The sequence below is a fragment of the Schistocerca nitens genome, chromosome 2 (assembly GCF_023898315.1).
Source record: "Schistocerca nitens isolate TAMUIC-IGC-003100 chromosome 2, iqSchNite1.1, whole genome shotgun sequence".
NCBI lineage: Eukaryota > Metazoa > Arthropoda > Insecta > Orthoptera > Acrididae > Schistocerca > Schistocerca nitens.
In genome coordinates, this window is record NC_064615.1 from 444,570,033 (window position 1) to 444,594,188 (window position 24,156).

A 24,156-nucleotide genomic window follows, 5' to 3' on the forward strand; every position below is an offset into this window, starting at 1 on the left:
AAAATTCGTAGGATATAATGGCAGTGGGGTGCTACTACGATTTCTGATCAAATTTAAATATGCGATGGATACTTGCCTTTTATTAGAAAGTACATGGCAGTGCAGTATTCAATGAGTAAATTCATTCATGCTTATGCGAGAAATATTTTGTATGTGTTGGAAGAATAATTTTGTACTTTGAAGTTAGGACATATTGTAATAGTTATATTTACTTTTTATTAATAAACTTTGCTGTTGGAATGTATATTTTCCAACATGCATGTTGGTCCATTATAACTGAATTTTGTTGATAGAGAGAAATTATGGAAGTGCTGTTTACTTTGTTCTGTTTCATGGATCAGTTAAAGGGGAAACCATGTTCCATCGGTCTTCTGCAGAAATTAATAATGATACGGCACAGTTAATATTGTAATATTTATTAAACAATCAATTTTCCTAATCTGAGTTGCAGAGCTGAGAAATTGCCGCCCCCCCCCCCTCCCCAACCCCACCTTTCAGTCTCAGCATGTAATTTCTAGGAAGCACATGATAAACAGAGTTTATTGGTGAAGCCTTTTCAATTGGTTAAAGGATGTTAAAGAGATTAACAATACTGAAAAAAATTTTATTTATTTATTTATTTGGCTATAAGACGGTTGTACTTGGCACCTTGAGAAAATTGTGAAGGAGATCAAATGGTGTAACGTTGAGCTTATTGATGGAAATTTAAAACTATTAGCGCTTTTTGTGGACATTGAGAATATACTTTTGATGAATAATTTCCACTGTTCTTTTATGTATCTCAGGTGTACAGTGGTCTTTCGTTGAACTTTAAGTATTTTCTACGATTTGACTGAATTTCTTGATTTAGAGCTACTCTATGACACTGAGAAAAATGCCTGAGCTGTTGACAATTAAATGCTTTGTAGGGACATTTTGGAGATTTAATGGAGGATTTTTCATCTTTCTAGATCAGGAGTTAGGCTTATAACGTTTTCAATACATTTGGTTAGAGAGGTCAGAGACTAATACCAAAGAACAAAACCACAATGAAAAAGGATTAGGGGCTGATGCGAAAGGAGTTAATCAAGAGTTGAAGGCTGAAATGAAAGGACTTGACGAGACTCTAGAGATCAGCAATAAATAACACAATGTGAAGTTGGGCGAGGCGACAGAGAAAATGGCAGGGAGATAGCTGAGAGTGAACATGCTAATGTTATCACTTCAGAGGAACAGGTACATACTTTAGAACAAAAATTTAAATCCATTATGAAAATGTTGCAAGGAAATTTGATGTAATAAGTGCACAATTGAGGGAAGAGTTACATTCAGATATTGATGAGAGGAGCTCTTCTGTTCAAAGTAAACTTACCTGTGTTGCAGGAGGATGTTAAGGAGGAGACTAAAATGTTAAATGAAAATATTCAGATTTTGCGGGAATGTGGGAAGAATAAGAATTATCAGAAATATTTGAGTTGGTATCTTGTCAGGAAGTTATCAAGGCTCAAATACAAGTTTCATATCATATGACATTACTGTAGAGTTTAGAAAAGAATTTTTTGGAGTTGATGGTTAGTTCAGAGAAGATCTCAGACAGCAGGGAAGATATTAAGCAAACATATAAGAAGGTTGAAAATTTGGCAACTTCTGCTGCATGGTTGGTTGTTAATGCTGAGTAGAGTTCAAAGGACACAGTTCCTATAAGTGTTTGTGATTTCGTGGAGGTCACAGCTATTCAGGGGGATACCGTGGCTGACCCTGCTGATCATACAGTACATCTTCCGCCAGGATAGAGATTTGAATCTGAATTAGTATTATTTACAGTAAAGATGCAAAATAGTTTGTGTGCTGTTGTGATTGTCGGGTACACGATGGACTAGCAACATTTAGAGTGAATGTGCAGCATGATAAATGTATTAATGTGAGAGAGGGGCAGTATATGTCATATGTGGGATCTGTCAATGACAGTTTTGAAAATCAATAATTAGCAAGAAAAAGACAGAGAATTGAACTTTGAGGAACTAGATGAATTCTCTACTACAGTGGATCTTCCTGTAGAGACTGAATATTGTTTTTAGGGCGCTACACCAGCTTATTCAAAGAGATATGTAAGCAGACAGAAAACGGCGCCGCGTTCGGCAACGCCTATATAAGACAACAATTGTCTGGCGCAGTTTTTAGATCGGTTACTGCTGCTACATTTGCAGGTTATCAAGATTTAAGTGAGTTTGATCGTGGTGTTGTAGTCGTCGCACGGCAATACGACCATTCCACGAGTGTACAGTGAATATAAAAAATTCGGTAAAACATCAAATCTCCGACATCGCTGCGACCGTAAAACGATCATGCAAGAACGGGACCACCGACGAGTGAAGAGAATCGTTCAACGTGACAGAAGTGCAACCCTTCCGCAAACTGCTGCAGATTTCAATGCTGGGCCATCAACAAGCGTCAGCGTACGAACCATTCAACGAAATATCGTCGATATGGGTTTTCGGAGCCGAATGTCCATTCGTGTACCCTTGATGATTGCACGATACAAAGCTTTACACCTCGCCCGGTCCCCTCAACAACGACATTGGACTGTTGATGACTGGAAACATGTTGTCTGGTCGGCCGAGTTTTGTTTCAAATTGTATCGAGTGGATGGAAGTGTACGGGTATGGAGACAACCTCATGAATCGGAGGACCCTGCATGTCAGCAGGGGACTGTTCGAGTTAGTGGAGGCTCTGTAATGGAGTGGGGCGTGTGCTTTTGGAATGGTATTGGACCCCTGATACCTCTAAATAGGACTCCGACAGGTGACACGCACGTTAGCATCCTGTCTGATCACCTGCTTCCATTCATGTCCATTGTGCAATCCGGCGGACTTGGGCAATTCCAGGAGGACAATGCGACACCTCACAAGTCCAGAATTGGTACAGAGTTTCTCTAGGTATACTCTTCTGAGTTTAAACACTTCCGCTGGCCACATCTCCCCAGACATGAACATTATTGAGCGTATCTGGGATTCCTGATTCGTACTCTTACGGATTTATGGACAGCCCTGCAGGAGTCATGGTGTCAGTTCGCTCAGCACTACTTCAGACATTATTTGAGTCCATGCCACGTCGTGTTGCGGCACTTCTGCCTGCTCACGGAGCCCTACACGACATTAGGTACGTTTACTAGTTAAAGCACTAATTCACACAGTATGTTGGTGTTTTCAGCATTTTTTACTTTATTTTTGGCTTTCCAATCTTATAACGTGTTAGATGCAACGCATCACAAATTCGACTCTTGTGCCGAGATCATCTGCTCATAGTAGTATTTGCACACTATGTCCTTAACTGTGCTTTCGATGCATTCCAGTCTCTATCTGCCCCTACAGATTTTGCCATTTACAGCTACGTGTGGTAGCATGGAAGTTATTTCGTGATGCCTCAACACATCTGCTATCATTCACTTTCGTCTACTCCGTCGTCTGTATATTAAGTTTATCGCTAATCTCGTTTCAGCTACTGCTCATTACTGTCACCTTTCTTCTAGTTTCAATCCATATCCTGTGCTCATGATATTTTTCATTCCATTCAACACATCCTGCAATATTTCCTCACTTTCACCGATAACAGCAGTGCCATAAGCAAATCTTTTCATTGTTATCCTTTGACGCTGTATTTTAATCCCACTTTAAACTTTTCTTTAATTTGCACCATTACTTCTTCAGATGGCTCTAAGCCATATGGGACTTAACATCTGTCATCAGTCCCCTAGACTTACAACTACTTAAACCTAACTAACCTAAGGACTTCACACACAACCATGCCCGAGGCAGGATTCGAACCTGCGACCGTAGCAGCAGCGCGGTTCCGGACTGAAGCGCCTAGAACCGCTCGGCCACAGCGGCCGACGCCATTACTTCTTCAATGTAGAGATTGAATAGTAAAGACGAAAGACTACTTTCTTGTCTGACACTTTTTCATCTGAGCACTTCATTCTTGGTCTTCAATTCTTACTCTTCCCCCTTGGCTCTTGCATGCATCGTACATTATCCCCCTTTCCCTATAGCTTACTCCTATTTTTCCCGAATTTCGTACATACAGCAGCATTTTGCATTGCTAATCGCTTCTCCCCAGTTACAACTCCAATGAACGAGTCCAGATTTTTCTTGCTTCCATTATCAGTCACAATCGCAGAAATGCCTCTCTGGTGTCCTTAACTTTCCAGACTCCATACTGATCGTTATCTAACAGACCCTCACTTATATTTTCTACTCTTCTATAAGTTTTGTCACCTTCTAGGATGCATGAGCTGTTAAATAGACTGCAGTAATTCACGCACTTATCTGCCACCGGTCTCTTTCAGACTATATCTGATATAGTATTTCCTAAAGTCTGATAGATCCCAAGTCTCAATGATTTTGCACACCAACTTGAATCGCCACTTAACTGTCACTACCACCAGAGGATTCAAGATTCCTTCTGCTTTATTTGATCTCAAGTCTTTTAAAGCTGTATTAAACTCTGAAACTAATACTGGATCGATCCCCATTTCTACATCTACATCGACACTCCGCAATCCACTTTAATGCATGTGGCGTAGGGTGCCCCATCCGCTACTAGTCATTTCCTTTCCTGGTCCATTTGCAAACAGAGCGACGGAAAAACGACTATCTATATCACAGAGGAGCCGCGTGGAGACTCCTCTGCATAAAGTCAGATTAGCAGTTGGGTACCAGTGAAGCGTCTCTGACGCTAGTAAAACATTGTCACAGTTCAGTTATTTATTAACCATGTTTACAGTCCTCTTCTTCCACACCGGTCTTGTAGCCGATGCCTCTCTGAGATACGTACTGGGTTCCCGCTGACGGCTGAGAAGTTAGCTCCTTGTCCGCGGGCCCAGGCGAAGAGTGAGTGACCTATCGCCACGGGCGCTGTTGGCGCTGCTATGGTCCAGCACGAAAGGTCTCGTTCTAGCAGCTGGGGTGTGCTTGATCCCACTCCGAATTCTGTGTTGACCTTTGATGACCCACCCACGATCCGATGTTGTCGGAAATCGTGTCATCGGTCAATCTCCTTCCCACGTGCCAAGTAGGTTTCAGCACCCAGAGGCGCCTCGTGCGCCCCATGAAGGCCTGATTCTGGTTTACGCACTGAAGTTCAGTGTTGTCAGCACTCCGCGATGTGGTGTTGTCGGAAAACAGTCAACTTCTCCGTCAGCAATGGTAGGCGGCGAGCAGTATAAAGTTCATCAGGCGGAGACCGTCATCTCAGACACATGTTAAGCTGGTTCGTAGACTGTTCAGAAGTATATGCGACATAGATTCGCTACAGTACAGTAATCACAGAATCAAGTGCTATTACTGTAGATAGCATCGATCTCAATGATCAATTCGCTCAGAGCTGGATAGCTCGAGTATTTAAAGGCAGTTAACGTGAGCCTATGACGCGGTGCTCGGTTCGTAATGACCGCATGTGTCCTCCTTATTCTGAAGAGGCTCTTAACTGCTATGTAGGTTCTCTCAAACTGGTTCTTATAAAATAGGTACAGCTTCTTTCCACATCTCTTATCAGCTAATGAATATGCATGTCACGTTTCCCTTGGTTTTCTGACCAATACTATTTTCTGCTGCTCTCTCTTTTTCTCTCTTAGCACAATGTTGAAACGTGCTGAACCCTGACACATTTGCGACATACCACTCATTTCCCGGTTCTGTCTCTGTCTCTGGTGTGACAGCACTTTGTTTTTTTTTTTTTTTTTTTTTTTTTTTTTTTGTCATCAGTCTACTGACTGGTTTGATGCGGCCCGCCACGAATTCCTTTACTGTGCTAACCTCTTCATCTCAGAGTAGCACTTGCAACCTACATCCTCAATTACTTGCTTGACGTATTCCAATCTCTGTCTACCTCTACAGTTTTTGCCCTCTACAGCTCCCTCTAGTACCATGGAAGTCATTCCCTCATGTCTTAGCAGATGTCCTATCATCCTGTCCCTTCTCCTTATCAGTGTTTTCCACATATTCCTTTCCTCTCCGATTCTTCGTAGAACCTCCTCATTCCTTACCTTATCAGTCCACCTAATTTTCAACATTCGTCTATAGGACCACATCTCAAATGCTTCGATTCTCTTCTGTTCCGGTTTTCCCACAGTCCATGTTTCACTACCATACAATGCTGTGCTCCAGACGTACATCCTCAGAAATTTCTTCCTCAAATTAAGGCCGGTATTCGATATTAGCAGACTTCTCTTGGCCAGAAATGCCTTTTTTGCCATAGCGAGTCTGCTTTTGATGTCCTCCTTGCTCCGTCCGTCATTGGTTATTTTACTGCCTAGGTATCAGAATTCCATAACTTCATTGACTTCGTGACCATCAATCGTGATGTTAAGTTTCTCGCTGTTCTCATTTCTACTACTTCTCATTACCTTCGTCTTTCTCCGATTTACTCTCAAACCATACTGTGTACTCATTAGACTGTTCATTCCGTTCAGCAGATCATTTAATTCTTCTTCACTTTCACTCAGGATAGCAATGTCATCTGCGAATCGTATCATTGATATCCTTTCACCTTGTATTTTAATTTCACTTCTGAACCTTTCTTTTATTTCCATCATTGCTTCCTCGATGTACAGATTTGTTAGTATCAAGGTGAATGAGTTTTAATAAAATTTTCCAATTTTCAACTCCTTACTATTACGTGTCATATCAGTATGCCTCCATAAACTCCTAATTTCTTGTATCTTATCTTCATGTTCCTTACGCACAATGTATGTTGGAGGCAACAGAATCGGTTTCCTCAGTCACATCAGCAACCAGCCCTCCCCCTCTACAGGCCTTCAATGTAATTTTCCACACATATCCCTTCTTCTCCATCCTTGCATCGAAATGACTCCTCGGCAATTCGCACTTAGTAGCCTGGCAGGGTCCGTCGAACCACCATCAGACTATTTCTCTACAGTTCCACACCGTAACAGCGTGTGGAAAAAATATGCACAAAAATTTTCCAGCGCAAGCTCTCATTTATTTTATTATGGATATCATATCTATTGTTGGAGGTAATAAAATATTTTCGCATTCAGAGGAGAAAGTTATTGACTAAAATCTCGTCGTAGCTAAAAACGCCTTTGTTTCAATTATTGTCACCCCAAATTGATTATCACTCCCGTGGCGCTCTCTCCCCTATTTCGCGATAATACAAAAAAAAACATGCCATTTTCTGGACTTTTTTGGTGTTCTCCGTCAATCCTAGCTCGTAAGGATCCCAAGCTGCACAATAATACTCTATCAGAGGACGGACAAGTGTAATGTAGGCGCCGGCCGAAGTGGCCGTGCGGTTAAAGGCGCTGCAGTCTGGAACCGCAAGACCGCTACGGTCGCAGGTTCGAATCCTGCCTCGGGCATGGTTGTTTGTGATGTCCTTAGGTTAGTTAGGTTTAACTAGTTCTAAGTTCTAGGGGACTAATGACCTCAGCAGTTGAGTCCCATAGTGCTCAGAGCCATTTGAACCATTTTTTTTGTAATTTAGGCAGTCTTTTTCGACATGTCGAACCTTCTGAAACGTCCCCTTAGAAAAATTATACATGACTGTGTTTAAACTGACACACAATATTTTTAGCGCAACGGAATCTGACTTTCAATAATCCCTACAAAGGATGGCCCTGACTAACATTAACCTATACCTTTCACAAATCACTTACCTCACAAAAATCTTCGTTACTCGAACTACTGCAATACAGCGAGCGCCACTACTGCCAGCTAAATAAAAGATTCAAACTACTGCAGGCACTAACTACTGATAGGCATAGATAGCAAATGAAAGATTTGGATCGAAAAGAAACAATGTATTTACCTTACTAGTGTTCAAAAGTCATAATATATATAGCAGTTCATGACATCCAGTCCAACAAATGTACTGTTTCTGATGGACACACGTCAGATTATCCGCTCTCAAAAATCCGCCATCTCACTTCCCCACATCCACCACTACTGGCGGCTCACCTCCAACTGCGCAACGCTACGCGCTGTTAACATCCAGCTGCCCAACACTACAATGGCAGACAGCAATGCAAACTAGCCACAGACTGCACACAGCACAGCCAGTGATTTTCATACAGAGCGCTACGTGGTGTTACCAATAAGAAAACCTAAACAGCCTACTTACATAGCCCCCATGCTCCCCACAAAATATTAAAAATTGTTTTGGGCAGTGGCCAATGCAGACTTGAAAAAATTTTTCATAATCATAATTACAATAACAAAGGAAACAAATGCACACACTTATTGTTACAATGTTGGTCAAAAGCTAAAATTTTCTCACAGTGCATAAAGACAGTCCTGATCATACATCTAGTAATTACAGTTTTTTTCACAAAGTCTCATTAGTAAAATAAATTGCACACAGAAGCAGTGGATTTCCATGCAGTCTGCAAGAAGTAGTGTTGTCCTTCCAACGGAAAGACAGTGCTGACTCTTTACATGCAGACAGGTAATGGGCCACAACAGAGCAAACCCACAGCTGAGTCAGTCGAAGTTTTGAAGAATATTGGTAGGTAGGTCATCACAGAGCAGACCCACTGTAGTCCTGGTTGAGGGTATGGTATTGGTGAGTCATCAAAGGTGTAGACCCACTGTAGTCCTTGTAGAGATGGCTAGCAGCCATCCATTGCGACTGTGCAGGTGCACAATCACCATAGAAGAGTCTTGCAGACAATATTGCAAGTCCATAAACCACCATTTGTGCACTCACAAAGTTTTTGGAATTGTCCTTAGAACCAGCAATGCTGTTAACCAGTCCCTTGCTGAATTATCAATACACGTACAAACACTAACAGTCCTATATGAAACGACTCCTTACAAAAATTATACATGACTGTGTTTAAACTGACACACAATATTTTAGCGCAACGGAATCTGACTTTCAATAATCCCTACAAAGAATGGCCCTGACTAACATTAACCTATACCTTTCACAAATCACTTACCTCACAAAAATCTTCGTTACTCGAACTATTGCAATACAGCGAGCGCCACTACTGCCAGCTAAATAAAAGATTCTAACTACTGCAGGCACTCACTACTGATAGGCATACTTAGCAAATGAAAGATTTTGATAGAGAACAAACAATGTATTTACCTTACTAGTGTTCAAAAGTCATAATATATATATAGCAGTTCATGACATCCAGTGCTACAAATGTACTGTTTCTGATGGACACACGTCAGATTATCCGCTCTCAAAAATCCGCTATCTCACTTCCCCACATCCACCACTGCTGGCGGCTCACCTCCAACTGCGCAACGCTGTTAACATCCAGCTGCCCAACACTACAATGGCAGACAACAATGCAACCTAGCCACAGACTGCACGCAGCACAGCCAGTGATTTTCATACAGAGCGCTACGTGGCGTTACCAATAAGAAAACCTAAACAGCCTGCTTACACTTCTAAGTGTTCTGCCAACAAAAGACAGCCTCCCTTTTACCTTTCCCACAACAGTATCTACGTGATCGTTCGAATTCAAGTTGTTCGTTATTATAATTCCTGGGTATATAGTTGAATCGACAGCCTTTAGATTTGTGTGACTTACTGTGTAACAGAAAACAATGGATTTGCAATTGCATTGTTTACGTTGACGTTCTTGCTCCTAATTTCACAAAAGATCGTTTTCATTCTTCTACACGCTGAATTAGTCCTTCCGACAGCCATTTTTTCTTTTTTTTAGTTCTTCACATTTTTCCTGAAACCATTTCGTCTTGGCTTCCTTGCACTTCATATTTATTTCTTTTCTAATCATCTTGTATTGCTGAATTTATCTGAACATTTTTTAAATCCATCTTTCGTCGATCGGTTGATTGCTTCTGTTATCTACGGTTTCTTCGGTGTTACCTTCATTCTGTCTATGTTTGTACATCTTTTTGAGAGTCCTTGTTAGATATGTTCGTTCTTCTTCACCTGAACCGCCTTTTGTGGTATTCATTATCGCAGTATCTACAACCTCTGAAACATTAAACGCACCTCATCATTCCACAGTGCTTCACTATTCCCATTCTTTGAACATTTATTCCTCCGGACAAGTTTCTCACGTTTCAACCTATTTTTTATCAATTCTAAATTATGATACGTCACTACATCTGCTCTTGGGTACACCCTAGCAACAGCGTAATTATTGGAGAACATAAGTAGCCTTTCTCCTATCTAATTCTCACTAACAAGCCATTTGTTTTCCAAAACTCTTGCTTCTATATTTTTCCCTTCTAACGAGTTCCAGTCTCCCATGATTGTTACATTATCATCCTCCCTTAAATGCTGTATTAACCGTGGAATATCCTCCTTTCTCTATTTCTTCGTCTTCTGCTTGTGACCTGAACTGCTGTTGTTGGCGGTTTGCAGTCGATTCGGATGCGAACAACCGTATCACTGAACTGTTCACAGTAACACAAATGCTAGTGTATTTTACTATTCACAACGAATCTTACTCTCGTTATACCAGTTTCTTCTGCTGTTAATGTTACCTTATATTTGTCTAGAAAACCTGTTCTTCCTTCAATTTCACTTCAATGACGCCCACTATATTTAAAGTAAACCATTGCATTCCTCCTTTCAAATTCTATAGCTCTCCTACCACAATCAAACTTTAACATTTGACGATCCGACTCTCTGTATATTACCCTTTTTGTGATTGCGTCATCTTCCCATAAAAAGCTCTCGGTTTACTTGCAGCATCAAATTCAGATAAAATCCCAAGTTTTCGATGGCTGCCTCATTCATCTTCGTCAGGTCCTAAGTCTTAATTAGTCCCCTGATGGGGATGATGGATACAATCAGAGAAGGCTTTGGAATCTGTCCGTACTTGACGCGACATGTGGACCACTTACCCAAGGACTCCGTCGCGAAAGACATCTTAGCCACATTACTTCTTTTGCCAATGGAGGGATAACCACTCCCCATTTTTAAGTTGCCGGCCAAATGTTCTGTGGATACACATTCTGTATTATCCGTCCTCAGACAGCAGATTATTGCTGATTCTTCTGCATATTAAAGACAGTTCCCCAGCCCAAGGGCAAGGAGTTGCCCTGAAAGTCTGTCCACTCCTCCACTCTCTTTGACAAGACCGTTGGCAGAAAAAGAATGACATTATATAGGGGGCATTCAGTCGCCATTGCTCATGAGTTTTCTTCATAATTTATGTAGTGGGTGTGTCTGAACCCAGGACATCGGCTTCTGGTTACTGTCAAAGATGGGTTCCCCAAAGCACGGTTAAAGATTATTGTAAGTAAGTAATTAATCTAGAATTCCATATCAAACAAACCCATTGCTCTCAGTAACAGATATTGTGGGACACTATCATATATTAGCCCGAGCGAGATGGCGCAGTTCTTAGCACACTGGACTCGTATTCGCGTGGACAACGGTTCAAATCCGCGTCCGGCTATCCTGATTTGGGTTTTCCGTGATTTGCCTAAATCGCTTCAGCCAAATGCCGCGATGGTTCCTTTGAAAGTGCGCGGCTGACTTCCTTCCCTAACCCTCCCTAATCTTATGGGACCGATAACCTCGCTGTTTGGTCCCCTCCCCCAAATCAACGAACCAACCACAGATGAGATCTTTGCATGAGATCTTGTACTGGAAGAAACTCACGTAGTAGTCAGCAATATTACTATGGGCAATGATAGCGAAGTATTACCTTTATTGTATCGCTGGCCCGCTTGTGTCCTGTTACAATATTGCCTACTACAAACTGTACCGATGCATGCGAACGTATGCTAGTTTTTGAACTGCAGAGTATTACCTTTATTATATCACTGGGCTGTATCCTGTTACAATACCGCTCATTACAAACTGTACCGATGCTTGATAACGAACGCCGGTTTGGGAACTGCAGAACGGTGATAACCACGCCTCTGTGGCTGTGGGAGGACAACTTCGGTGCCGGCGGGAAGCGGGTTGCGGCTAATGCTCTGCTGCGGCACGCGCCGTCACCGACACGTTTTTCTCCTCTTTTTTTCGGAAAGCCCTTCCCGAATCGATGTGCGCCGCTATACGCGAACAGCCGATTGCGGCTCAACTGCCGAGCCTGTGCGATACGCAACCGGACAGATAACGCATTGGTCGCGTGACGACCTACCGCTGTGAGCACTCTGTCAAGTACACGGCGAGGGTGGACGCGCAAACACGTACCTCGTGCTGTTATTAATACTCTCAGTTGCCAATCCTTCCCCGATAGAGAGATGGTAAATCGTTAATTGTTGTGTCCTGCCTACTCGTCGAATATGGGTGAATAGGAAACCTGTTTCTCGGATGGCTAAACAACAATTTAAGCAAATCGTATTAATGAAATTTTATTACAGTAAGATAAATGACAGTGCTTAACCTTGAGAATTTATTATGATATATTGCAAGCAATGGGCGACAGCTAGACAAAATAAGAGAATCTCTTCAGTAATTACAATTCCTAATACAAGTGAAATAATACAGTTCCTAAGTCGCTGCTATACAATTGCCTATACATGATGCCGCTGTGGAAGTCTAGTCTTCAACTGCGCCGCGGTCAGGCGGCGCGGCGCTTATGTTCTCTTCGCTTAGAGGCCGCTGCTGTCTCGTTGTGGACCTAGAGAGGGGTCTGTCAGCATGCCATCGGCTGACGTCTTCTTCACGGCCCCCTCTGCTCTACCGTTCCCGACTGGCGTGGCGGCGCTTGAGTTTACGCTGGAACATTCCTCCCCCTTCCCCCCCCCCCCCCCCACAAAGCGATGGACTGTTGTCGTATAAGGAGCTCGACAATGGGAAGGGAGGCAGAATCGTGGACGCTGCACTTGACCGGAAGCTGTGGCTGCACAGGATGTCAGGCTTCCGGTCGTACACCGCCATCCGGCCTTCGCTCTAGCTGAGACGTCCCCCCGGAAAACGACCAGAATGGTACTCGTTCACCTCCTAAGGCCCATAGCAAGATGTCGAAGGCGTTGTCTGCTGCTGTGTGGGCGGGTCCAGCTTCCTTACACTACATCAATTCTTACAATAATTTAAGTGCTTTTTAAACACTCCATATTGATTTTATTGCAGTAAACAAAGTCTGCTCTATTTTACTTTTCATCATACAATATCACATACTTATTTGGCTTTTTTTAAATAGAGCACACAAATGGACCGCTGTTGGACATCTGAGTTTTAGATCCTCCATCGGTAGGACGAGAGGGGCCACAGGATGCGAAGGAACGTCTCCATGGGTTCGTCCCGCGGTGTTGTCATGACACCCTTTGGCGGCTGCTGTGGCCGCTCTGTCCTCGGGATCCGTGAATCTGGGGGAAGAGACCAGAAGAATCACCTTTCTCGTGACAGTGGCGTATTTGATTGTGATGTCGGCGCTGCAAACCGTGTGGGCCTGAAATGAGATACATGCATGCGCGTAGTCGACGAAGGATCTCGCCTGGGCCCACAGTCTGCTGCTGGCAAAAACCCTGAAAAACACAGTATCATGCGGCGCGATGTAATACTTGCGGCCTTCCTTCAGCGCTGGATGCTGAAGGGCATCACGTGAAGGGCATCTGCTGATGAAGGTTCTGACAAAACGTTCCTCACCGCAGTTTGACTGTGAATGGAACGGTGCACTAGTTAGATCATGTATGCCATTGCGTTCATACAATATTTCAAATTGAGGACAATGTGTTGTCAGTATCAGCATTCAATGCAAAAGACAGTGTTGCTAGCTTGCTGAAAGAATTCCACAAACTCTTTTCTGAAGGTTTAGGCAAGGCCAATAATTTTTGAGCCGTGCGGGCCGCTCGTGTTCATGCCGTTTCTTGCTTGACAGCTTGTCTTTACGGAACTGTCACCTCGTTTCTTATTCGATTTACTGGCGTCACTAAGTTGCTGGCTTACCTGACCGTGAGTGGCAACAGCAGCGCGTATCGATAAGAGCACTGTCGTAATATATTTGAAAGGAACGCTAGTATTTCCGGCTGGTCGTATGTCGGTAGTTCAGTCGGGACGCACGCTACGGTCGCAGGTTCGAATCCTGCCTCGGGCATGGATGTTTGTGATGTCCTTAGGTTAGTTAGGTTTAACTAGTTCTAAGTTCTAGGGGACTAATGACCTCAGCAGTTGAGTCCCATAGTGCTCAGAGCCATTTGAACCATTTTCGGGACGCACCGCCAGTGAGGTCCGGACAGCCAGTACTCGTCCGACGGAAGGAGGCTGGAGCGGGAACGACCGTGCGTTGGTTGTTCGGCTGGTCGTCTCATCGGGTGACGTGTATTTTGTCTTTTGACCGTTTCTTGGCCTCGTCAGTTGGTCATATTGCCGGACGTGGGTCGGTTCCTTCCTTGTGCAGAAATGTCAGGTGGCCAATGGACAAGTGTTCCCTCTGCATGGTTGGATCCGAGCCAGTGTGCCCGGGTAGCCGTGTCTCCGGCTTCCAGACGGAGATGGAGTTGAGTCGGGATGGAGCTGCAGTGAGGACTGGAAAGCAAAGACTCGCCCGACCGTTGCTGACACACTTGAGTGGGGACGACCTTGGTTTGTCGTTCAGTCGGCCGTCTCACCGGACGACGTGTATTTGGTCGCCGATCGATTCGGGTTCTCTGTGTCTGTCGACGTGTCATTCGTCCTTGTTGTTGCACAGTGATTGGTTTTAGCATTGTCGCAGTTCTTGGTGCAAGTGTTTACGTGGAACTGTATGTATCTTCTGTGATTTGCACTGAGCTGTTATCAATTATGTCTGCGTACTGGAGCAGGCAGTCGGTCGGTTGGGCCAGAGCGGCGAGTGTGTGTTTCCTCGCCGTGTTGATGCTGTCCGGCATGGCGTGTAGTACGACAGCCTTGGTGTTGGTTTACATTTTTGAGTGGTTATTGTGCCTTGGCTGTATTTAAACGCCAATTTTGAAGAAGTAGTGCTGCTGGTATCTTCGTCCTCGCTGATGTTTTCCGTTGTCGTGCCGTTGGCCGGACGGAAGGGGATTGATTAGCTTGTTGGTCGGTCCTTCAGCCGTCCCTGGGTCGGGCTGCTGTCCAATTATTTAATCTTACTTGTGCTGCCTGTCTCACCCAAACTTATGTTACAGTTACCTCCTCAGGCTGACCATTTGAACACTTCTGAGCACCACTATTCTGTTGTTTTTAGATTGTGATTTTCTTTGTCTCAAGTACTGTCCGAGGCCTTCAGCCGCCTATTAATTTAGTTTGTTTTAATTTTGAAATTAGGCCTTCAGCCGTCTTAAAACTTTGAAGATTCTTGTTTGACCTAATTTTTTAAAAAAAAGTAAAAAAGGGGAATTTTGCTCTATTGCAAATCCTTGTTATCCAAGCCTTAAGCCTCCAGTTGTTCTATGTTCAGTATGTGGCCTTCAGTCGAGCTTTTATGTCAAATGTTTTTAAGACAAGGCCTTCAGCCATCTTAAATTAAAATTTGAAAATTATCTTGTTTAAAACCTTTTTAAATTTTCTTCTCTATTGGAAATTCTTGTTATCCAGGCCTTAAGCCTCAGTTCTCCTATGTCTTATGTGTGGCCTTCAGCCGAGTATTTACGTAATATTATTTTTAAGTAAGGCCTTCAGCCGCGTGTGTTCCTTAAAGCAATTTTAATAACTTGTGTTCGGGCCTTCAACCGTATTGATTTGAATGCTTGTAAGGGCATGTGTGATTAAGTTTTTTAGCCAAATAAAGTTTGTGTCTTTTGTGCAGCTAACAGTAACTCATCTTGGCTCCTTTCCACAACCATAACCTGATCCACTCTGTCCTGCGAAACTAAATTTCAATTTTGTTGCACTTATTACTATGAAAGACAATGCTCAGCCGAAATTTTGCTGGGGCATGACTGCTCCTCTTGCATTACAGGACTAAGTCGCTGCTGAATTTAAGAATTGCAAGATAGCGGAGTTATTGCGTCCATACAAGCTTGTCAATTGGCAAGTCCATTGGTTTTGTTCCCCAAACCTTCAGGTCACATTCGCCTCTATATTCACTTTAAGTCTACTGTCAATCTAAAAACTGTGGTTGATACGTATCAATTGCCACGCCCAGAGGATCTCATGGACAGGTTAGGCGCTGGCCGCTACTTTTCAAAAACTGATTTGGGAGATGCATATCTTCAAATACCTCTCAACGAAGAATCTTAAAAGCTCTGCGTAGTTAACATACATTTGGGGTTTTATACATATTTGGATTCACCTTTTGGCAGTGCTTCCACACCAACCATTTTCCAACGGTATTTGGAACTGCTGACTGCTCAAATGCCAAACTCTTCAAACTATTTGGACGATATTGTCGTAATAAGTCGTATACCCGATGAACACATTGCAAATTAGCGTTCTTTGTTTCGTGTATTATCTGACACAAGACTAAAGCGTGCACTGGTCAACTGTGATTTTTTTTAAAATCTGAGTTGCAGTATGTGGTCATGTCATAAACAGTCAAGGCGTACATCCTCTTCAGTCACATTTGTTAGCCATACGTGATATTCCAGTTCCTCACAAGTCACAGAATAGCAGTCGGTCTTAGGGAATTTCAACTATTAATTCGATTCATACCAAATGCTGCACAAATCGCATCTCAATTCCATCGCTTGCGTCGGAAGAATGTCCCCTTTGTTTGGACGGATGAATGCCAAGACGCTTATCAAAAACTGAAAGTTGCATTGCTCAGTGATCGATGCTGGCTCACTTTGATCCCGCAAACCAGTTGTATTGCAAGTTGACGCTTCCTCTTACGGAATCGGTGCAGTGCTTTCGCACAGATTTGGTGATAAAGACAGGTCTACTCCTTTCCATCGAAAGTGTTGTGCAAAGCTCAGTGTAGCCATTCACAAATAGAGAAAGAGGCATTGGCTATTACGTATGAAGTCACCAAATTCCACCATTGTTTGTACGACAGAAAATTCTACTTACTGCAAAAGCCATTGCAGTCCTTGTTTCATCCGACGAAAACGGTTCCTGCACGAACTGCCCAAAAAATTGCAAATATGGGCTTTGTTACTGTCTCAATACCAGTACGAGATTGTGTATCGTCCTAAAGCTCAACATGGTAACGTAGACGTACTTTCACGCCTTTCGATTCACCCTGATACAGACTTTGCCACTTCTGTTGCATCTTGTTGTCACATCGATACTCAGGATAGAATATTACTCAGGGTCTCTATCTCCGACCTCTGATCTTACTTACTTCTTTTTATTAGTCATAATAAACAGATATCTTGTCAGTAACATCATCAGTTTAAAACCTATGCGGAGCTTTTTGATTCCAAATCTGTATCACTTTCTCGTCGGCATTGTTCATGTTCGAACAATTTCAGTGAAGTCAGTGGAAATGAGAAGTATATTGGTAAATGAAAATAGTTTAAACAAGAACTTGAATTCTTTCAAATAACGCAATACACAGACAAGTATATCGCCAGAAATTATTCATCGCTGCTAGTTGCCCTAAAACTAAATTTTAATAGACCTATCTGTTAAACGGATTAGTTCCACGATAAGGGGACACAGTGTAATCAGTTTCGCTTGCAATCCATCAAAGTGGCACGTTATTATATCTCTGAAGTCCCCCTACAGCCACCTACTAAATGTACTTCTCTAAAACTGTAGGTTCTGAGATAACTTATGGATACCGATGAAAACGATTTTTCGTTTAATTTTCTGAAGGCAGTACTGTCACAGCTGGTAAATATTTAAAAAGCATTATAGTTCACAGCCAAGAGCTGACAATAGGTACTTCTTCATTACGACCAATCTCAGTCGGCCGGCCGTGGTGGCCGAGCGGTTCTAGGCGCTGCAGTCCGGAACCACGCGGCTGCTACGGTCCGAGGTTCGAATCCTGCCTCGGGCATGGATGTGTGTGATGTCCTTAGGTTATTTAGGTTTGAGTAGTTCTAAGTTCCAGGGACTGATGACCTCAGATGTTAAGTCCCTATTGCTCAGTGCCATTTGAACCATTTGAGCCAATTTTGAGTTTGATGTCCTGCAATATGTGTTAATGACATAAACTTCACTTAAAAATCGCATTAAAGTCCGGAACCTGAGTCGTAATTAAATAAAGAACGATACACCAAATGGCGGTGCGTTCATTTAAAAATAAAAACAAAATTGGTGAATGCCACCAGACTCACCAAACCATACAATGAACTCCCTTTCTGTGTTTGCCCCTAGAAAATAAGGCATTTAATTATGGCTAATATGTTACGCAACACAATCGTATAGGCAGGGTCAAGCACTGTTATAATAAAATATGAAACCAAGCAAGCACTGAAAGTGTTAAACAGTACTCCAATGAAACATAGAAACCCGATGATTTAAGAATTTTGGGCAAACACCAAGCGCTAAACAATATAGTGAAATGCCAAAACCAACAGAGCACAAATTTTTTTAAAAAAATGTGTCGATCACTTAGCACACAAAATGTCAGGCAGGTAGTTTACATTAACTGTAAATATAAGTACGATGAAAACTATTTTCATAAAATACAAGACACTAGTGAACTGAAGAAGGCTGGGGAACACTGAACAGATAACACGAGAGGCAGGTAGCTTACAGTTAACCATAACTGTAAGTATCTGAAACACCACTACATTAAAATAGAAGACACAAAGCAAATTAGAAAAAGGCTTGAGAACTTGGAATAAGTACTAAGCTACGCAGGTAACCTGAAGAAGGACTTGATAGAAAGCACGGCTTTCGCACACAAACAAGCCAGCTACGCTACTCAGTAACATGACGAGTAGACAACAAAATCAAAATCTATATCAGCGAACAAATCGTGAGTACGTGTCCCGAATACGGATGAATACAGCCTAATACCTAAACACAAACAAGCGCCATTGGCTCACAACAGCGGTCTAGCGGAACGACACAAATGCCAGTTATGCCCAAAAGAACCGAGATTAGCAGGCTCACACGTAAGTTTAGAACAAAATTACTGCCCATTGCAAAGGCCTCATCATACACAAATGGTTCAAATGGCTCTGATCACTATGGGACTTAACAACTGTGGTCATCAGTCCCCTAGAACTTAGAACTACTTAAACCTAACTAACCTAAGGACATCACAAACATCCATGCCCGAGGCAGGATTCGAACCTGCGACCGCAGCAGTCGCGCGGTGTCGGACTGGGCGCCTAGAACCGCTCGGCCAACGCGGCTGGCCATCATACACACTGAGGTGACAAAAATCACAGGATACCTCCCAATATCTTGTTGGACCACCTTTTGCCCGGCGTAGTGTAGCACCTCCACTTGACATTTGACATAGACTCATTAAGTCATTGGAAGCCCCTGCATAAATTTTGAGTCATGCTGCCTCTATCATCGTCCATAATTGCGAAATTTTTGCAGCGGCAGGATTTTGTGTACGGACTGATCTCCCGCTCATGCCCTATAGATATTTGATGGGATTCATGTAGGGCGATATGGTTGTTCAAAACGTTCTTCAAACCAATCGCGAAGAATTGTGGCCCGGTGACATCGTGCACGGTCATCCATAAAAATTCTATCGTTGCCTGAGAACGTGAAGTCCATGTACGGCAGAAAATGGTCTCCAAGTAGCCGAACACAACCATTTCAAGTCAACGATCGCTTCAATTCCACCAGAGGACCGAGTCCATTCCATGTCAACACAGCCCACACCACTATGGAGCTACTACCAGTTTGCTCAGACAGAGACTTGTTCACACTTGTTGCCGTGGTTTCGTGGGGTCTGCTCCACACTCGAACCCTACCATCACTTTTTGCCAACTGGAATCGGGATTTATGTGAGCAGACCATGGTTTTCCAGACGTCTAGGATTCAAACGATATGGTAACGAGCCCAAGAGAGGCGTTGCAGGCGATCTCGTGCTCTTAGCAAAGGCACTCGCGTCGGTCGTCCACTGTCAGAGCCCATCACCGTCAAATTTGGCCACACTGCCCTAACGGATATGTTCGTCGTACGTCTCACATTAATTTCTGCTGTTATTTCATGCCGTATTGCTCGTCTGTTAGCAATGACAACTCTATGCTGACGCCGCTGCACTTGGTCTTTAAGTGAAGGCCGTCCGTTACAGTGTTGTCTGCGGTGAAATTTGGTAGTTTTGGCACACTCTTGACACTGTGCAACTCAGAATATTTAATGTGTCTAACTCCAACTACCATTTCACGTTCAAAGTCTGTTAATTCCCACCAAGAAGCCATAATCACGTCGGACACCTTCTCACATGAATCACCTGAGTGCAAATGATAGCAGCGCTAATGCACCGCCCTTCTATACCTTGTGCACGCGATACTGCCGCCATCTGTATGTCTGCATATCGCTGACCCATGAGTTTTGCACCTCAGTATATGTTTCCAGGAACAGAATATTGTGTCGTACGAGAACTTGAATTCTCTTTCTCACTGAAGTGTGGTTGTAAATGATGATCCGTATGTCTTAGTAAGTAGCTTCATTAATGCAGATGTGTCGTATCTACTGTTTTTATTGTGTTTCACATATTCATCTCAACTTTGAAATTCACTCTTTTAATGTATCAGATATTCAATTTGAGTTCCGTTTTCCGAGGTTCGCATTTTTACCTTTACAACGTACATCCCAAGGAACACGTAATGCCGTTACATAAAACCGTTGCGCTTCCAGTCTAAAAGATTGTAAACATGACAATATTTCTTCGCAATTAAACATATATTGCGTGCTTCTTTGGTTGATCGACTGATAAGACGACCTACATTTTTGTTTCATCGATCGGTGAGCAAAAATGGGATTTAGTCCTGTATACAGCACAGAATTGGAGTTGACTTCATAACCCACCCTCACATCTGAGACCTCAGGCGCGAGCAGAAAGCAATACTACCCTGCCGCCTAGTGTGGGATCCTGTTTGCCAAGACAACGTAGAGCGGTGAGATTTTGTTTGTTCATCTCTGACCCAGCTGCGGGGAAGCGTCTCGGAGATGGACTGTGACGCCCAAGGCACGGAGTTAAAACTAAAAGGCGGTAAGCTGCTGTAAAACAATGAAACACGCGAGCACAACGGGCGGAAAGTATTCTTTGCATGTTTGGAATACTGGTCATCTGCTGTATCCGAGCACCAAGCAGCCCTTGGGAAGTGTGACCGAGCGAGGTGGCGCAGTGGTTAGCACACTGGACTCGCATTCGGGAGGACGACGGTTCAATCCCGCGTCCGGCCATCCTGATTTAGGTTTTCCGTGATTTCCCTAAATCGCTCAAGGCAAATGCCGGGATGGTTCCTCTGAAAGGGCACGGCCGACTTCCTTCCCTAATCCGATGAGACCGATGACCTCGCTGTTTGGTCTCTTCCCCCAAAAACCAACTAACCTTGGGAAGTGTGGAGACGACAGCGATATTAAATATGATCGTGATTATAATGATAGCATATATTTTATGTTTACAATGTTACCGATGCTTCTTTTAACGAAATGTAAAATTACTATCATTTACTTCTGCACAGATTTCTCTTCTAGATATTTCATAACCACGGACAGGATATCAAGGAACGTCAACATTATTTTTCAGTCGTTTCTAAAATAAATCAGAAAATCAAACAAAATTACCAGTTCTTACGGCTTTATTGATTCATTGTTATTTAAGAACAGATATGGACAGCTGATTACTAATTAAATTATAAATGAAATATGTTGCTGGTATTTCTAACCAAATCCTTCGGCGATATTCCGTTATAACTCTCACACACAATTTCTGCTGTATACTCTTTGCCGAACAGGTTTTGGTTAGTATACAGCGTTACTTCAAAATATTGTTCCAGTAGGACATTTCCAAACTAACGTAACATGCTACCTAAAGAGGGCAGCTACGGTAAGTGCAACGGGAAACAACTAAATAGTAGAGAAAAATGAACAGTATACATCCAGAAATGCGCAGCTGATGTTATCAGGTTTACAGCGTATTATTCCCTTGCTACAAATTAGATATAAGACCACTCTAATTCAAGCAGATACCTTTCTAGCTTGTAGGCAGCGAATAAGCATCAGGATTCACACTTTAGTTTACATTATTAATTTTCATGCAATTAATTTATATACTCGTACTTCATCGCCAGTTAAAGTTCACTTTAAATAATTTAACGTAATTATTTGAAATTAGTCTAACAACTTTTCAGTCTGTTCATCGTTAATGTAAGTCTTCATGAACACTTTTGGCACATAGTTAGAGGGTCACTTCTTCGAAATCCCATAACTGTCTCCCATTCGGCCGCAGAAGTTTGAAATTTGGCTGGAAGGGGCCTGATACTTTCTTTGTATTGGTGCAGAGACGTGAGGCACTGCAAAGTCAGACTCAGGCTCAGTGACGTTTCAAAAAGCAAGGTGTCGACACATGCAAAAAGAAATGGTTCAAATGGCTCTGAGCACTATGGGACTCAACTGCTGTGGTTATCAGTCCTCTAGAACTTAGAACTACTTAAACCTAACTAACCTAAGGACATCACACACATCCATGCCCGAGGCAGGATTCGAACCTGCGACCGTAGCAGCCGCACGGTTCCGGACTGCGCGCCTAGAACCGCGAGACCACCGCGGCCGGCTGCAAAAAGAAGTCCAGCTGAGAAGTTCACGTGAGGTGTAAGAATAATGTCACACTGGCACGAAATTTTGTCACAATTTTGCCCATCATCACCATGGTCGTGACACACGATGGGAAAGTCGTCACATCACCTCTACGTCTACATCTGCATTTACATACATACTTCGCAAGGTACCACTATTAGTCGTGACACGACGGGAAGGGCGTCACTCCCCCTCTTACCCACATTTCACCCCTTCTGTAGACACAACCGCGATGGAGCTCCGACCTAAGACGCACAGCCTTGACATCTCGCGGTTTACTCGCTGGTGCTCGAGGAAAACAGTTCAGGCACAAAGCCGCTCGGTCTCGAAACGATGTCTCAAAGAGTGGGATAAAGGGCATCAATGAAACAACCCCAACACTTGGGGCGTTGATTCCCAAATATTTCGCGATCGTAGACGACAGTTGGCAGTTCGACGAGGAACAGGACGACATTTTTGACAATCTTATACGCTGCTGGCACCCCAAGTGCGATTAAACTCTTCTCTAATGGCATTGTGAGCCAGCAACCACAGTGAAAGTGACTGGATCCCTTAGGAGTGCTGATCGACCGTAATTTGTGATCTGGCGTAAAGGGTGACACCACTATCGAGCGTTCAAGACCGCTCGACGAAATGCAAAGCAGCAAAGCGGTAAATGGTGTTTATGGTTTTTGGCCGCCCTGTAGCGTGATCATAGGGGATGCGACCTTGACAACACGAACTCCAAAGGGTGACTCTGTGAACACCCTCCCCCGTTTGGTAACGTCGTCGGCACCTTTGGCGTGACAGGTTCCCCTTTCGACACCCTTTAGATTCCACATGCTGACAGCAGGCGCTACCTCAGTGATGTAGCACTACTCATTTCAGGGATGTCGAAATGTTTGTCTGACACCCCGATACCTAGCAAACACTGACAGGCTACGTACGTAAAGAAATATATTTACAATTCCCGACAAAGACCCTTAAGTGGCTCCGAGGGTGTTGCCGTCCTAGGGTGGGTTTTGGAAAGACATCATCTGGTAGTGAAGGGAGCACATCATTTAATTAATAATTTTAGAACCATTGTAAATTTTCTTTTTGTATCATGGGTATAGTTTATGTGTGATTGGATCTGTCTTTGAATTTGTAGTATATCATGTCTGTAACCCACAAATACACACATCAAAAAAAGTTTTCCATCATCCCAGTTCCCAGAACTCCTGAAGATAGACGTTGACAGTGGATATGGTATCATACATACAGTCCCTTTGACTGTTCTGAGATCTCACTAAACCCGCCCAAACATGTAAACAACCATGCATGAGCAGCGCCTATTAGACGGAGGGGGTCCGATAGCCGATCAGTTCCAGCCATTCCACCAGGAAGGAGGTTACGGCTCGTTTGGTCTATAGTTCAACCACCCCTTGACGGTCATTACCGCGGTTCGACCGCGTCCGCATTGTTACTTTGTGCCAGGAAGGGCTCTCAACAAGGGAAGTGTTCAGGCGTCTCTGAGTGAACGAAAGCGATGTTGTTCCGACATGGAGGAGATAAAGAGAGACAAGAACTGTCGATGAAATGCATCGCTCAGGCCGGCCAAGGGCTTCTACTGCAGTGGATGCCCCCTACCTACGGATTATGGTTCGGAGGAACCCTGACATCAAAGCCACCATGTTGAATAATGGTTTT